The sequence below is a fragment of the Rhinoderma darwinii genome, assembly GCF_050947455.1.
Source record: "Rhinoderma darwinii isolate aRhiDar2 chromosome 5 unlocalized genomic scaffold, aRhiDar2.hap1 SUPER_5_unloc_10, whole genome shotgun sequence".
NCBI classification, from domain to species: domain Eukaryota; kingdom Metazoa; phylum Chordata; class Amphibia; order Anura; family Rhinodermatidae; genus Rhinoderma; species Rhinoderma darwinii.
The window spans coordinates 161,068-176,339 of record NW_027461766.1 but is presented as its reverse complement, the minus strand read 5'-3'; the positions used below and the strand labels follow the sequence as shown (position 1 = coordinate 176,339).

At 47.9% G+C, this 15,272-nt stretch overlaps 10 non-coding genes across 10 annotated transcripts; all 10 read right to left on the bottom strand.

Annotated features, from left to right (window-relative positions):
• Positions 1 to 1,150: 1,150 nt before the first annotated feature.
• LOC142684428 (U2 spliceosomal RNA) lies at positions 1,151 to 1,341 on the bottom strand. The gene has a single exon (XR_012854053.1). It is a non-coding gene; the product is annotated as a U2 spliceosomal RNA (small nuclear RNA).
• A 1,296-nt stretch (positions 1,342 to 2,637) lies between these two features.
• LOC142684427 (U2 spliceosomal RNA) lies at positions 2,638 to 2,828 on the bottom strand. Its single transcript, XR_012854052.1, has one exon. It is a non-coding gene; the product is annotated as a U2 spliceosomal RNA (small nuclear RNA).
• Positions 2,829 to 4,124: 1,296 nt separating this feature from the next.
• Positions 4,125 to 4,315, bottom strand: LOC142684425 (U2 spliceosomal RNA). The gene has a single exon (XR_012854050.1). It is a non-coding gene; the product is annotated as a U2 spliceosomal RNA (small nuclear RNA).
• Positions 4,316 to 5,623: 1,308 nt separating this feature from the next.
• LOC142684747 (U2 spliceosomal RNA) lies at positions 5,624 to 5,814 on the bottom strand. Its single transcript, XR_012854342.1, has one exon. It is a non-coding gene; the product is annotated as a U2 spliceosomal RNA (small nuclear RNA).
• Positions 5,815 to 7,102: 1,288 nt separating this feature from the next.
• Positions 7,103 to 7,293, bottom strand: LOC142684755 (U2 spliceosomal RNA). Its single transcript, XR_012854349.1, has one exon. It is a non-coding gene; the product is annotated as a U2 spliceosomal RNA (small nuclear RNA).
• Positions 7,294 to 8,609: 1,316 nt separating this feature from the next.
• On the bottom strand, positions 8,610 to 8,800 carry LOC142684746 (U2 spliceosomal RNA). The gene has a single exon (XR_012854341.1). It is a non-coding gene; the product is annotated as a U2 spliceosomal RNA (small nuclear RNA).
• A 1,292-nt stretch (positions 8,801 to 10,092) lies between these two features.
• On the bottom strand, positions 10,093 to 10,283 carry LOC142684424 (U2 spliceosomal RNA). Its single transcript, XR_012854049.1, has one exon. It is a non-coding gene; the product is annotated as a U2 spliceosomal RNA (small nuclear RNA).
• A 1,296-nt stretch (positions 10,284 to 11,579) lies between these two features.
• LOC142684422 (U2 spliceosomal RNA) lies at positions 11,580 to 11,770 on the bottom strand. The gene has a single exon (XR_012854048.1). It is a non-coding gene; the product is annotated as a U2 spliceosomal RNA (small nuclear RNA).
• A 1,288-nt stretch (positions 11,771 to 13,058) lies between these two features.
• LOC142684421 (U2 spliceosomal RNA) lies at positions 13,059 to 13,249 on the bottom strand. The gene has a single exon (XR_012854047.1). It is a non-coding gene; the product is annotated as a U2 spliceosomal RNA (small nuclear RNA).
• A 1,288-nt stretch (positions 13,250 to 14,537) lies between these two features.
• On the bottom strand, positions 14,538 to 14,728 carry LOC142684420 (U2 spliceosomal RNA). Its single transcript, XR_012854046.1, has one exon. It is a non-coding gene; the product is annotated as a U2 spliceosomal RNA (small nuclear RNA).
• Between the last annotated feature and the right edge of the window lie 544 nt (positions 14,729 to 15,272).

The window sequence follows — 15,272 nt, the reverse complement described above, 5'->3', positions numbered from 1 at the left end:
AAGGCCGGAGAGGAAGCCAGACAGGATTTGCTTCTTTTGCTTGCACCACAATGCAGTGCTGAAAGAGGAGGAATCTACATAAAAACGCCTTCCTGGCAACGCCCAAATGCCCTGCTGCCATGCAGATAAACACTGGCAGCGGCAGCAAGTGCATGCCCACAGCCACCCCTTGTTCCTTCACACCTTGTATCAGCTGTAATCCAGTCCAGTCCAGTGCTGCCTGCTGAGCAGCACTGACCAACACTGCCTGGGCCCAGGCTTTTATCTCTGAGGCCCCATTATGATGTCAGAAAGCTGGCTCTGGAATCCTGAGGGCTCCACTATGACACGTGCAAAGTTCCGTCTGAACTTTATATAAGACGGTGAGGCTCAGTCAGTCACTCAGTGTTGCCTGAGAGGGCAACACTGCAACAGCCGGCCGCCAGGCTGTCTTTTTTTTGCACAGCTAGTTGCCTCCAGGAGGCCACAAGAGGGAGACAAGGGACTGCAAAATGGAAAATAGGCATCCACCAACTTTACAGACAACTTCTCCTTGCTCCTACAACCTCCATCCTTGCACAGTTTGTTATTCTTCTAGGTAACATAGTAACAAATCCAAATTGCTGCTCTCTTTGTAGGCAAGCAAGGCTTTGTTGCAACTGCAATTCTTACTTCTTCTTGAAATGTAGGGACGACAGTACATTCCATCACATCCATCTAGTGTACACAGGTAGGTCCATTGTGGCGGGCAGGCGAGCGGGCGGGCTGCTTTATTGGCTGTTTGCTGTTCCCCTACTCCACTCCACTATTTGACTGTTGTGCTGCATCAATCAATCAATCAATCAATCAATCAATCAATCAATCAATCAATCAGTGGCTGGCTCAGGTGCAGCTCTTTAACTTACCTAAAAGGGAGGGCGGAGAGAAGACAAGGAAGGTGAATGAGGTGTTCCAATGTGAAATGCCGGAAACACAGAAACACAGACGACACACAACAAGAGGTGGCAATCTATTCATTAATTGCATTTAATCAATGAGCTCATTATCACTCATGCATTGTCCAACAGGTGTTGAAATAATGGGATTAAAAGGGGAGATCCCTTCAGAAAGACAGAAACAATAGCAAAGACAAAAAACACTTTTGGAATCTGCTTTTAGTCAACACATAAGGAAAGGGTGCACCGGTCCTGGAAATACTGCAATACCAGGTCAATGCGTGGAGTGGACAGAGCAAGCTCTATTTCCATCTCCCTGTTCTAAAAATCCATTTAATATATGGTCCCCAGATAGGGGACGTATCAGATATTAAACTGATAAGAACAGATACTACACTTGATCTTAGCCAAAAGGCCGAGAAGCGATAACCCGAACGGGCCGCGCGTTGCCCGAGCCTGCCCGATACTGCTGTTCAGCCCTTGCAGCGATTCAGCCTACTTCTAGGCAATTCCATGGGGCCCTGCAGGCTCACACACTCACAGCTACACGGGAGGTGAATAAAGGCCGGAGAGGAAGCCAGACAGGATTTGCTTCTTTTGCTTTCACCACAATGCAGTGCTGAAAGAGGAGGAATCTACATAAAAACGCCTTCCTGGCAACGCCCAAATGCCCTGCTGCCATGCAGATAAACACTGGCAGCGGCAGCAAGTGCATGCCCACAGCCACCCCTTGTTCCTTCACACCTTGTATCAGCTGTAATCCAGTCCAGTCCAGTGCTGCCTGCTGAGCAGCACTGACCAACACTGCCTGGGCCCAGGCTTTTATCTCTGAGGCCCCATTATGATGTCAGAAAGCTGGCTCTGGAATCCTGAGGGCTCCACTATGACACGTGCAAAGTTCCGTCTGAACTTTATATAAGACGGTGAGGCTCAGTCAGTCACTCAGTGTTGCCTGAGAGGGCAACACTGCAACAGCCGGCCGCCAGGCTGTCTTTTTTTTGCACAGCTAGTTGCCTCCAGGAGGCCACAAGAGGGAGACAAGGGACTGCAAAATGGAAAATAGGCATCCACCAACTTTACAGACAACTTCTCCTTGCTCCTACAACCTCCATCCTTGCACAGTTTGTTATTCTTCTAGGTAACATAGTAACAAATCCAAATTGCTGCTCTCTTTGTAGGCAAGCAAGGCTTTGTTGCAACTGCAATTCTTACTTCTTCTTGAAATGTAGGGACGACAGTACATTCCATCACATCCATCTAGTGTACACAGGTAGGTCCATTGTGGCGGGCAGGCGAGCGGGCGGGCTGCTTTATTGGCTGTTTGCTGTTCCCCTACTCCACTCCACTATTTGACTGTTGTGCTGCATCAATCAATCAATCAATCAATCAATCAATCAATCAATCAATCAATCAATCAATCAATCAGTGGCTGGCTCAGGTGCAGCTCTTTAACTTACCTAAAAGGGAGGGCGGAGAGAAGACAAGGAAGGTGAATGAGGTGTTCCAATGTGAAATGCCGGAAACACAGAAACACAGACGACACACAACAAGAGGTGGCAATCTATTCATTAATTGCATTTAATCAATGAGCTCATTATCACTCATGCATTGTCCAACAGGTGTTGAAATAATGGGATTAAAAGGGGAGATCCCTTCAGAAAGACAGAAACAATAGCAAAGACAAAAAACACTTTTGGAATCTGCTTTTAGTCAACACATAAGGAAAGGGTGCACCGGTCCTGGAAATACTGCAATACCAGGTCAATGCGTGGAGTGGACAGAGCAAGCTCTATTTCCATCTCCCTGTTCTAAAAATCCATTTAATATATGGTCCCCAGATAGGGGACGTATCAGATATTAAACTGATAAGAACAGATACTACACTTGATCTTAGCCAAAAGGCCGAGAAGCGATAACCCGAACGGGCCGCGCGTTGCCCGAGCCTGCCCGATACTGCTGTTCAGCCCTTGCAGCGATTCAGCCTACTTCTAGGCAATTCCATGGGGCCCTGCAGGCTCACACACTCACAGCTACACGGGAGGTGAATAAAGGCCGGAGAGGAAGCCAGACAGGATTTGCTTCTTTTGCTTGCACCACAATGCAGTGCTGAAAGAGGAGGAATCTACATAAAAACGCCTTCCTGGCAACGCCCAAATGCCCTGCTGCCATGCAGATAAACACTGGCAGCGGCAGCAAGTGCATGCCCACAGCCACCCCTTGTTCCTTCACACCTTGTATCAGCTGTAATCCAGTCCAGTCCAGTGCTGCCTGCTGAGCAGCACTGACCAACACTGCCTGGGCCCAGGCTTTTATCTCTGAGGCCCCATTATGATGTCAGAAAGCTGGCTCTGGAATCCTGAGGGCTCCACTATGACACGTGCAAAGTTCCGTCTGAACTTTATATAAGATGGTGAGGCTCAGTCAGTCACTCAGTGTTGCCTGAGAGGGCAACACTGCAACAGCCGGCCGCCAGGCTGTCTTTTTTTTGCACAGCTAGTTGCCTCCAGGAGGCCACAAGAGGGAGACAAGGGACTGCAAAATGGAAAATAGGCATCCACCAACTTTACAGACAACTTCTCCTTGCTCCTACAACCTCCATCCTTGCACAGTTTGTTATTCTTCTAGGTAACATAGTAACAAATCCAAATTGCTGCTCTCTTTGTAGGCAAGCAAGGCTTTGTTGCAACTGCAATTCTTACTTCTTCTTGAAATGTAGGGACGACAGTACATTCCATCACATCCATCTAGTGTACACAGGTAGGTCCATTGTGGCGGGCAGGCGAGCGGGCGGGCTGCTTTATTGGCTGTTTGCTGTTCCCCTACTCCACTCCACTATTTGACTGTTGTGCTGCATCAATCAATCAATCAATCAATCAATCAATCAATCAATCAATCAATCAATCAATCAATCAGTGGCTGGCTCAGGTGCAGCTCTTTAACTTACCTAAAAGGGAGGGCGGAGAGAAGACAAGGAAGGTGAATGAGGTGTTCCAATGTGAAATGCCGGAAACACAGAAACACAGACGACACACAACAAGAGGTGGCAATCTATTCATTAATTGCATTTAATCAATGAGCTCATTATCACTCATGCATTGTCCAACAGGTGTTGAAATAATGGGATTAAAAGGGGAGATCCCTTCAGAAAGACAGAAACAATAGCAAAGACAAAAAACACTTTTGGAATCTGCTTTTAGTCAACACATAAGGAAAGGGTGCACCGGTCCTGGAAATACTGCAATACCAGGTCAATGCGTGGAGTGGACAGAGCAAGCTCTATTTCCATCTCCCTGTTCTAAAAATCCATTTAATATATGGTCCCCAGATAGGGGACGTATCAGATATTAAACTGATAAGAACAGATACTACACTTGATCTTAGCCAAAAGGCCGAGAAGCGATAACCCGAACGGGCCGCGCGTTGCCCGAGCCTGCCCGATACTGCTGTTCAGCCCTTGCAGCGATTCAGCCTACTTCTAGGCAATTCCATGGGGCCCTGCAGGCTCACACACTCACAGCTACACGGGAGGTGAATAAAGGCCGGAGAGGAAGCCAGACAGGATTTGCTTCTTTTGCTTGCACCACAATGCAGTGCTGAAAGAGGAGGAATCTACATAAAAACGCCTTCCTGGCAACGCCCAAATGCCCTGCTGCCATGCAGATAAACACTGGCAGCGGCAGCAAGTGCATGCCCACAGCCACCCCTTGTTCCTTCACACCTTGTATCAGCTGTAATCCAGTCCAGTCCAGTGCTGCCTGCTGAGCAGCACTGACCAACACTGCCTGGGCCCAGGCTTTTATCTCTGAGGCCCCATTATGATGTCAGAAAGCTGGCTCTGGAATCCTGAGGGCTCCACTATGACACGTGCAAAGTTCCGTCTGAACTTTATATAAGACGGTGAGGCTCAGTCAGTCACTCAGTGTTGCCTGAGAGGGCAACACTGCAACAGCCGGCCGCCAGGCTGTCTTTTGTTTGCACAGCTAGTTGCCTCCAGGAGGCCACAAGAGGGAGACAAGGGACTGCAAAATGGAAAATAGGCATCCACCAACTTTACAGACAACTTCTCCTTGCTCCTACAACCTCCATCCTTGCACAGTTTGTTATTCTTCTAGGTAACATAGTAACAAATCCAAATTGCTGCTCTCTTTGTAGGCAAGCAAGGCTTTGTTGCAACTGCAATTCTTACTTCTTCTTGAAATGTAGGGACGACAGTACATTCCATCACATCCATCTAGTGTACACAGGTAGGTCCATTGTGGCGGGCAGGCGAGCGGGCGGGCTGCTTTATTGGCTGTTTGCTGTTCCCCTACTCCACTCCACTATTTGACTGTTGTGCTGCATCAATCAATCAATCAATCAATCAATCAATCAATCAATCAATCAATCAATCAATCAATCAATCAATCAATCAGTGGCTGGCTCAGGTGCAGCTCTTTAACTTACCTAAAAGGGAGGGCGGAGAGAAGACAAGGAAGGTGAATGAGGTGTTCCAATGTGAAATGCCGGAAACACAGAAACACAGACGACACACAACAAGAGGTGGCAATCTATTCATTAATTGCATTTAATCAATGAGCTCATTATCACTCATGCATTGTCCAACAGGTGTTGAAATAATGGGATTAAAAGGGGAGATCCCTTCAGAAAGACAGAAACAATAGCAAAGACAAAAAACACTTTTGGAATCTGCTTTTAGTCAACACATAAGGAAAGGGTGCGCCGGTCCTGGAAATACTGCAATACCAGGTCAATGCGTGGAGTGGACAGAGCAAGCTCTATTTCCATCTCCCTGTTCTAAAAATCCATTTAATATATGGTCCCCAGATAGGGGACGTATCAGATATTAAACTGATAAGAACAGATACTACACTTGATCTTAGCCAAAAGGCCGAGAAGCGATAACCCGAACGGGCCGCGCGTTGCCCGAGCCTGCCCGATACTGCTGTTCAGCCCTTGCAGCGATTCAGCCTACTTCTAGGCAATTCCATGGGGCCCTGCAGGCTCACACACTCACAGCTACACGGGAGGTGAATAAAGGCCGGAGAGGAAGCCAGACAGGATTTGCTTCTTTTGCTTGCACCACAATGCAGTGCTGAAAGAGGAGGAATCTACATAAAAACGCCTTCCTGGCAACGCCCAAATGCCCTGCTGCCATGCAGATAAACACTGGCAGCGGCAGCAAGTGCATGCCCACAGCCACCCCTTGTTCCTTCACACCTTGTATCAGCTGTAATCCAGTCCAGTCCAGTGCTGCCTGCTGAGCAGCACTGACCAACACTGCCTGGGCCCAGGCTTTTATCTCTGAGGCCCCATTATGATGTCAGAAAGCTGGCTCTGGAATCCTGAGGGCTCCACTATGACACGTGCAAAGTTCCGTCTGAACTTTATATAAGACGGTGAGGCTCAGTCAGTCACTCAGTGTTGCCTGAGAGGGCAACACTGCAACAGCCGGCCGCCAGGCTGTCTTTTTTTTGCACAGCTAGTTGCCTCCAGGAGGCCACAAGAGGGAGACAAGGGACTGCAAAATGGAAAATAGGCATCCACCAACTTTACAGACAACTTCTCCTTGCTCCTACAACCTCCATCCTTGCACAGTTTGTTATTCTTCTAGGTAACATAGTAACAAATCCAAATTGCTGCTCTCTTTGTAGGCAAGCAAGGCTTTGTTGCAACTGCAATTCTTACTTCTTCTTGAAATGTAGGGACGACAGTACATTCCATCACATCCATCTAGTGTACACAGGTAGGTCCATTGTGGCGGGCAGGCGAGCGGGCGGGCTGCTTTATTGGCTGTTTGCTGTTCCCCTACTCCACTCCACTATTTGACTGTTGTGCTGCATCAATCAATCAATCAATCAATCAATCAATCAATCAATCAATCAATCAATCAGTGGCTGGCTCAGGTGCAGCTCTTTAACTTACCTAAAAGGGAGGGCGGAGAGAAGACAAGGAAGGTGAATGAGGTGTTCCAATGTGAAATGCCGGAAACACAGAAACACAGACGACACACAACAAGAGGTGGCAATCTATTCATTAATTGCATTTAATCAATGAGCTCATTATCACTCATGCATTGTCCAACAGGTGTTGAAATAATGGGATTAAAAGGGGAGATCCCTTCAGAAAGACAGAAACAATAGCAAAGACAAAAAACACTTTTGGAATCTGCTTTTAGTCAACACATAAGGAAAGGGTGCACCGGTCCTGGAAATACTGCAATACCAGGTCAATGCGTGGAGTGGACAGAGCAAGCTCTATTTCCATCTCCCTGTTCTAAAAATCCATTTAATATATGGTCCCCAGATAGGGGACGTATCAGATATTAAACTGATAAGAACAGATACTGCACTTGATCTTAGCCAAAAGGCCGAGAAGCGATAACCCGAACGGGCCGCGCGTTGCCCGAGCCTGCCCGATACTGCTGTTCAGCCCTTGCAGCGATTCAGCCTACTTCTAGGCAATTCCATGGGGCCCTGCAGGCTCACACACTCACAGCTACACGGGAGGTGAATAAAGGCCGGAGAGGAAGCCAGACAGGATTTGCTTCTTTTGCTTGCACCACAATGCAGTGCTGAAAGAGGAGGAATCTACATAAAAACGCCTTCCTGGCAACGCCCAAATGCCCTGCTGCCATGCAGATAAACACTGGCAGCGGCAGCAAGTGCATGCCCACAGCCACCCCTTGTTCCTTCACACCTTGTATCAGCTGTAATCCAGTCCAGTCCAGTGCTGCCTGCTGAGCAGCACTGACCAACACTGCCTGGGCCCAGGCTTTTATCTCTGAGGCCCCATTATGATGTCAGAAAGCTGGCTCTGGAATCCTGAGGGCTCCACTATGACACGTGCAAAGTTCCGTCTGAACTTTATATAAGACGGTGAGGCTCAGTCAGTCACTCAGTGTTGCCTGAGAGGGCAACACTGCAACAGCCGGCCGCCAGGCTGTCTTTTGTTTGCACAGCTAGTTGCCTCCAGGAGGCCACAAGAGGGAGACAAGGGACTGCAAAATGGAAAATAGGCATCCACCAACTTTACAGACAACTTCTCCTTGCTCCTACAACCTCCATCCTTGCACAGTTTGTTATTCTTCTAGGTAACATAGTAACAAATCCAAATTGCTGCTCTCTTTGTAGGCAAGCAAGGCTTTGTTGCAACTGCAATTCTTACTTCTTCTTGAAATGTAGGGACGACAGTACATTCCATCACATCCATCTAGTGTACACAGGTAGGTCCATTGTGGCGGGCAGGCGAGCGGGCGGGCTGCTTTATTGGCTGTTTGCTGTTCCCCTACTCCACTCCACTATTTGACTGTTGTGCTGCATCAATCAATCAATCAATCAATCAATCAATCAATCAATCAATCAATCAATCAATCAATCAATCAATCAATCAATCAATCAGTGGCTGGCTCAGGTGCAGCTCTTTAACTTACCTAAAAGGGAGGGCGGAGAGAAGACAAGGAAGGTGAATGAGGTGTTCCAATGTGAAATGCCGGAAACACAGAAACACAGACGACACACAACAAGAGGTGGCAATCTATTCATTAATTGCATTTAATCAATGAGCTCATTATCACTCATGCATTGTCCAACAGGTGTTGAAATAATGGGATTAAAAGGGGAGATCCCTTCAGAAAGACAGAAACAATAGCAAAGACAAAAAACACTTTTGGAATCTGCTTTTAGTCAACACATAAGGAAAGGGTGCGCCGGTCCTGGAAATACTGCAATACCAGGTCAATGCGTGGAGTGGACAGAGCAAGCTCTATTTCCATCTCCCTGTTCTAAAAATCCATTTAATATATGGTCCCCAGATAGGGGACGTATCAGATATTAAACTGATAAGAACAGATACTACACTTGATCTTAGCCAAAAGGCCGAGAAGCGATAACCCGAACGGGCCGCGCGTTGCCCGAGCCTGCCCGATACTGCTGTTCAGCCCTTGCAGCGATTCAGCCTACTTCTAGGCAATTCCATGGGGCCCTGCAGGCTCACACACTCACAGCTACACGGGAGGTGAATAAAGGCCGGAGAGGAAGCCAGACAGGATTTGCTTCTTTTGCTTGCACCACAATGCAGTGCTGAAAGAGGAGGAATCTACATAAAAACGCCTTCCTGGCAACGCCCAAATGCCCTGCTGCCATGCAGATAAACACTGGCAGCGGCAGCAAGTGCATGCCCACAGCCACCCCTTGTTCCTTCACACCTTGTATCAGCTGTAATCCAGTCCAGTCCAGTGCTGCCTGCTGAGCAGCACTGACCAACACTGCCTGGGCCCAGGCTTTTATCTCTGAGGCCCCATTATGATGTCAGAAAGCTGGCTCTGGAATCCTGAGGGCTCCACTATGACACGTGCAAAGTTCCGTCTGAACTTTATATAAGACGGTGAGGCTCAGTCAGTCACTCAGTGTTGCCTGAGAGGGCAACACTGCAACAGCCGGCCGCCAGGCTGTCTTTTTTTTGCACAGCTAGTTGCCTCCAGGAGGCCACAAGAGGGAGACAAGGGACTGCAAAATGGAAAATAGGCATCCACCAACTTTACAGACAACTTCTCCTTGCTCCTACAACCTCCATCCTTGCACAGTTTGTTATTCTTCTAGGTAACATAGTAACAAATCCAAATTGCTGCTCTCTTTGTAGGCAAGCAAGGCTTTGTTGCAACTGCAATTCTTACTTCTTCTTGAAATGTAGGGACGACAGTACATTCCATCACATCCATCTAGTGTACACAGGTAGGTCCATTGTGGCGGGCAGGCGAGCGGGCGGGCTGCTTTATTGGCTGTTTGCTGTTCCCCTACTCCACTCCACTATTTGACTGTTGTGCTGCATCAATCAATCAATCAATCAATCAATCAATCAATCAATCAATCAATCAATCAATCAGTGGCTGGCTCAGGTGCAGCTCTTTAACTTACCTAAAAGGGAGGGCGGAGAGAAGACAAGGAAGGTGAATGAGGTGTTCCAATGTGAAATGCCGGAAACACAGAAACACAGACGACACACAACAAGAGGTGGCAATCTATTCATTAATTGCATTTAATCAATGAGCTCATTATCACTCATGCATTGTCCAACAGGTGTTGAAATAATGGGATTAAAAGGGGAGATCCCTTCAGAAAGACAGAAACAATAGCAAAGACAAAAAACACTTTTGGAATCTGCTTTTAGTCAACACATAAGGAAAGGGTGCACCGGTCCTGGAAATACTGCAATACCAGGTCAATGCGTGGAGTGGACAGAGCAAGCTCTATTTCCATCTCCCTGTTCTAAAAATCCATTTAATATATGGTCCCCAGATAGGGGACGTATCAGATATTAAACTGATAAGAACAGATACTACACTTGATCTTAGCCAAAAGGCCGAGAAGCGATAACCCGAACGGGCCGCGCGTTGCCCGAGCCTGCCCGATACTGCTGTTCAGCCCTTGCAGCGATTCAGCCTACTTCTAGGCAATTCCATGGGGCCCTGCAGGCTCACACACTCACAGCTACACGGGAGGTGAATAAAGGCCGGAGAGGAAGCCAGACAGGATTTGCTTCTTTTGCTTGCACCACAATGCAGTGCTGAAAGAGGAGGAATCTACATAAAAACGCCTTCCTGGCAACGCCCAAATGCCCTGCTGCCATGCAGATAAACACTGGCAGCGGCAGCAAGTGCATGCCCACAGCCACCCCTTGTTCCTTCACACCTTGTATCAGCTGTAATCCAGTCCAGTCCAGTGCTGCCTGCTGAGCAGCACTGACCAACACTGCCTGGGCCCAGGCTTTTATCTCTGAGGCCCCATTATGATGTCAGAAAGCTGGCTCTGGAATCCTGAGGGCTCCACTATGACACGTGCAAAGTTCCGTCTGAACTTTATATAAGACGGTGAGGCTCAGTCAGTCACTCAGTGTTGCCTGAGAGGGCAACACTGCAACAGCCGGCCGCCAGGCTGTCTTTTTTTTGCACAGCTAGTTGCCTCCAGGAGGCCACAAGAGGGAGACAAGGGACTGCAAAATGGAAAATAGGCATCCACCAACTTTACAGACAACTTCTCCTTGCTCCTACAACCTCCATCCTTGCACAGTTTGTTATTCTTCTAGGTAACATAGTAACAAATCCAAATTGCTGCTCTCTTTGTAGGCAAGCAAGGCTTTGTTGCAACTGCAATTCTTACTTCTTCTTGAAATGTAGGGACGACAGTACATTCCATCACATCCATCTAGTGTACACAGGTAGGTCCATTGTGGCGGGCAGGCGAGCGGGCGGGCTGCTTTATTGGCTGTTTGCTGTTCCCCTACTCCACTCCACTATTTGACTGTTGTGCTGCATCAATCAATCAATCAATCAATCAATCAATCAATCAATCAATCAATCAATCAATCAATCAGTGGCTGGCTCAGGTGCAGCTCTTTAACTTACCTAAAAGGGAGGGCGGAGAGAAGACAAGGAAGGTGAATGAGGTGTTCCAATGTGAAATGCCGGAAACACAGAAACACAGACGACACACAACAAGAGGTGGCAATCTATTCATTAATTGCACTTAATCAATGAGCTCATTATCACTCATGCATTGTCCAACAGGTGTTGAAATAATGGGATTAAAAGGGGAGATCCCTTCAGAAAGACAGAAACAATAGCAAAGACAAAAAACACTTTTGGAATCTGCTTTTAGTCAACACATAAGGAAAGGGTGCACCGGTCCTGGAAATACTGCAATACCAGGTCAATGCGTGGAGTGGACAGAGCAAGCTCTATTTCCATCTCCCTGTTCTAAAAATCCATTTAATATATGGTCCCCAGATAGGGGACGTATCAGATATTAAACTGATAAGAACAGATACTACACTTGATCTTAGCCAAAAGGCCGAGAAGCGATAACCCGAACGGGCCGCGCGTTGCCCGAGCCTGCCCGATACTGCTGTTCAGCCCTTGCAGCGATTCAGCCTACTTCTAGGCAATTCCATGGGGCCCTGCAGGCTCACACACTCACAGCTACACGGGAGGTGAATAAAGGCCGGAGAGGAAGCCAGACAGGATTTGCTTCTTTTGCTTGCACCACAATGCAGTGCTGAAAGAGGAGGAATCTACATAAAAACGCCTTCCTGGCAACGCCCAAATGCCCTGCTGCCATGCAGATAAACACTGGCAGCGGCAGCAAGTGCATGCCCACAGCCACCCCTTGTTCCTTCACACCTTGTATCAGCTGTAATCCAGTCCAGTCCAGTGCTGCCTGCTGAGCAGCACTGACCAACACTGCCTGGGCCCAGGCTTTTATCTCTGAGGCCCCATTATGATGTCAGAAAGCTGGCTCTGGAATCCTGAGGGCTCCACTATGACACGTGCAAAGTTCCGTCTGAACTTTATATAAGACGGTGAGGCTCAGTCAGTCACTCAGTGTTGCCTGAGAGGGCAACACTGCAACAGCCGGCCGCCAGGCTGTCTTTTTTTTGCACAGCTAGTTGCCTCCAGGAGGCCACAAGAGGGAGACAAGGGACTGCAAAATGGAAAATAGGCATCCACCAACTTTACAGACAACTTCTCCTTGCTCCTACAACCTCCATCCTTGCACAGTTTGTTATTCTTCTAGGTAACATAGTAACAAATCCAAATTGCTGCTCTCTTTGTAGGCAAGCAAGGCTTTGTTGCAACTGCAATTCTTACTTCTTCTTGAAATGTAGGGACGACAGTACATTCCATCACATCCATCTAGTGTACACAGGTAGGTCCATTGTGGCGGGCAGGCGAGCGGGCGGGCTGCTTTATTGGCTGTTTGCTGTTCCCCTACTCCACTCCACTATTTGACTGTTGTGCTGCATCAATCAATCAATCAATCAATCAATCAATCAATCAATCAATCAATCAATCAGTGGCTGGCTCAGGTGCAGCTCTTTAACTTACCTAAAAGGGAGGGCGGAGAGAAGACAAGGAAGGTGAATGAGGTGTTCCAATGTGAAATGCCGGAAACACAGAAACACAGACGACACACAACAAGAGGTGGCAATCTATTCATTAATTGCATTTAATCAATGAGCTCATTATCACTCATGCATTGTCCAACAGGTGTTGAAATAATGGGATTAAAAGGGGAGATCCCTTCAGAAAGACAGAAACAATAGCAAAGACAAAAAACACTTTTGGAATCTGCTTTTAGTCAACACATAAGGAAAGGGTGCACCGGTCCTGGAAATACTGCAATACCAGGTCAATGCGTGGAGTGGACAGAGCAAGCTCTATTTCCATCTCCCTGTTCTAAAAATCCATTTAATATATGGTCCCCAGATAGGGGACGTATCAGATATTAAACTGATAAGAACAGATACTACACTTGATCTTAGCCAAAAGGCCGAGAAGCGATAACCCGAACGGGCCGCGCGTTGCCCGAGCCTGCCCGATACTGCTGTTCAGCCCTTGCAGCGATTCAGCCTACTTCTAGGCAATTCCATGGGGCCCTGCAGGCTCACACACTCACAGCTACACGGGAGGTGAATAAAGGCCGGAGAGGAAGCCAGACAGGATTTGCTTCTTTTGCTTGCACCACAATGCAGTGCTGAAAGAGGAGGAATCTACATAAAAACGCCTTCCTGGCAACGCCCAAATGCCCTGCTGCCATGCAGATAAACACTGGCAGCGGCAGCAAGTGCATGCCCACAGCCACCCCTTGTTCCTTCACACCTTGTATCAGCTGTAATCCAGTCCAGTCCAGTGCTGCCTGCTGAGCAGCACTGACCAACACTGCCTGGGCCCAGGCTTTTATCTCTGAGGCCCCATTATGATGTCAGAAAGCTGGCTCTGGAATCCTGAGGGCTCCACTATGACACGTGCAAAGTTCCGTCTGAACTTTATATAAGACGGTGAGGCTCAGTCAGTCACTCAGTGTTGCCTGAGAGGGCAACACTGCAACAGCCGGCCGCCAGGCTGTCTTTTTTTTGCACAGCTAGTTGCCTCCAGGAGGCCACAAGAGGGAGACAAGGGACTGCAAAATGGAAAATAGGCATCCACCAACTTTACAGACAACTTCTCCTTGCTCCTACAACCTCCATCCTTGCACAGTTTGTTATTCTTCTAGGTAACATAGTAACAAATCCAAATTGCTGCTCTCTTTGTAGGCAAGCAAGGCTTTGTTGCAACTGCAATTCTTACTTCTTCTTGAAATGTAGGGACGACAGTACATTCCATCACATCCATCTAGTGTACACAGGTAGGTCCATTGTGGCGGGCAGGCGAGCGGGCGGGCTGCTTTATTGGCTGTTTGCTGTTCCCCTACTCCACTCCACTATTTGACTGTTGTGCTGCATCAATCAATCAATCAATCAATCAATCAATCAATCAATCAATCAATCAATCAGTGGCTGGCTCAGGTGCAGCTCTTTAACTTACCTAAAAGGGAGGGCGGAGAGAAGACAAGGAAGGTGAATGAGGTGTTCCAATGTGAAATGCCGGAAACACAGAAACACAGACGACACACAACAAGAGGTGGCAATCTATTCATTAATTGCATTTAATCAATGAGCTCATTATCACTCATGCATTGTCCAACAGGTGTTGAAATAATGGGATTAAAAGGGGAGATCCCTTCAGAAAGACAGAAACAATAGCAAAGACAAAAAACACTTTTGGAATCTGCTTTTAGTCAACACATAAGGAAAGGGTGCACCGGTCCTGGAAATACTGCAATACCAGGTCAATGCGTGGAGTGGACAGAGCAAGCTCTATTTCCATCTCCCTGTTCTAAAAATCCATTTAATATATGGTCCCCAGATAGGGGACGTATCAGATATTAAACTGATAAGAACAGATACTACACTTGATCTTAGCCAAAAGGCCGAGAAGCGATAACCCGAACGGGCCGCGCGTTGCCCGAGCCTGCCCGATACTGCTGTTCAGCCCTTGCAGCGATTCAGCCTACTTCTAGGCAATTCCATGGGGCCCTGCAGGCTCACACACTCACAGCTACACGGGAGGTGAATAAAGGCCGGAGAGGAAGCCAGACAGGATTTGCTTCTTTTGCTTGCACCACAATGCAGTGCTGAAAGAGGAGGACTCTACATAAAAACGCCTTCCTGGCAACGCCCAAATGCCCTGCTGCCATGCAGATAAACACTGGCAGCGGCAGCAAGTGCATGCCCACAGCCACCCCTTGTTCCTTCACACCTTGTATCAGCTGTAATCCAGTCCAGTCCAGTGCTGCCTGCTGAGCAGCACTGACCAACACTGCCTGGGCCCAGGCTTTTATCTCTGAGGCCCCATTATGATGTCAGAAAGCTGGCTCTGGAATCCTGAGGGCTCCACTATGACACGTGCAAAGTTCCGTCTGAACTTTATATAAGACGGTGAGGCTCAGTCAGTCACTCAGTGTTGCCTGAGAGGGCAACACTGCA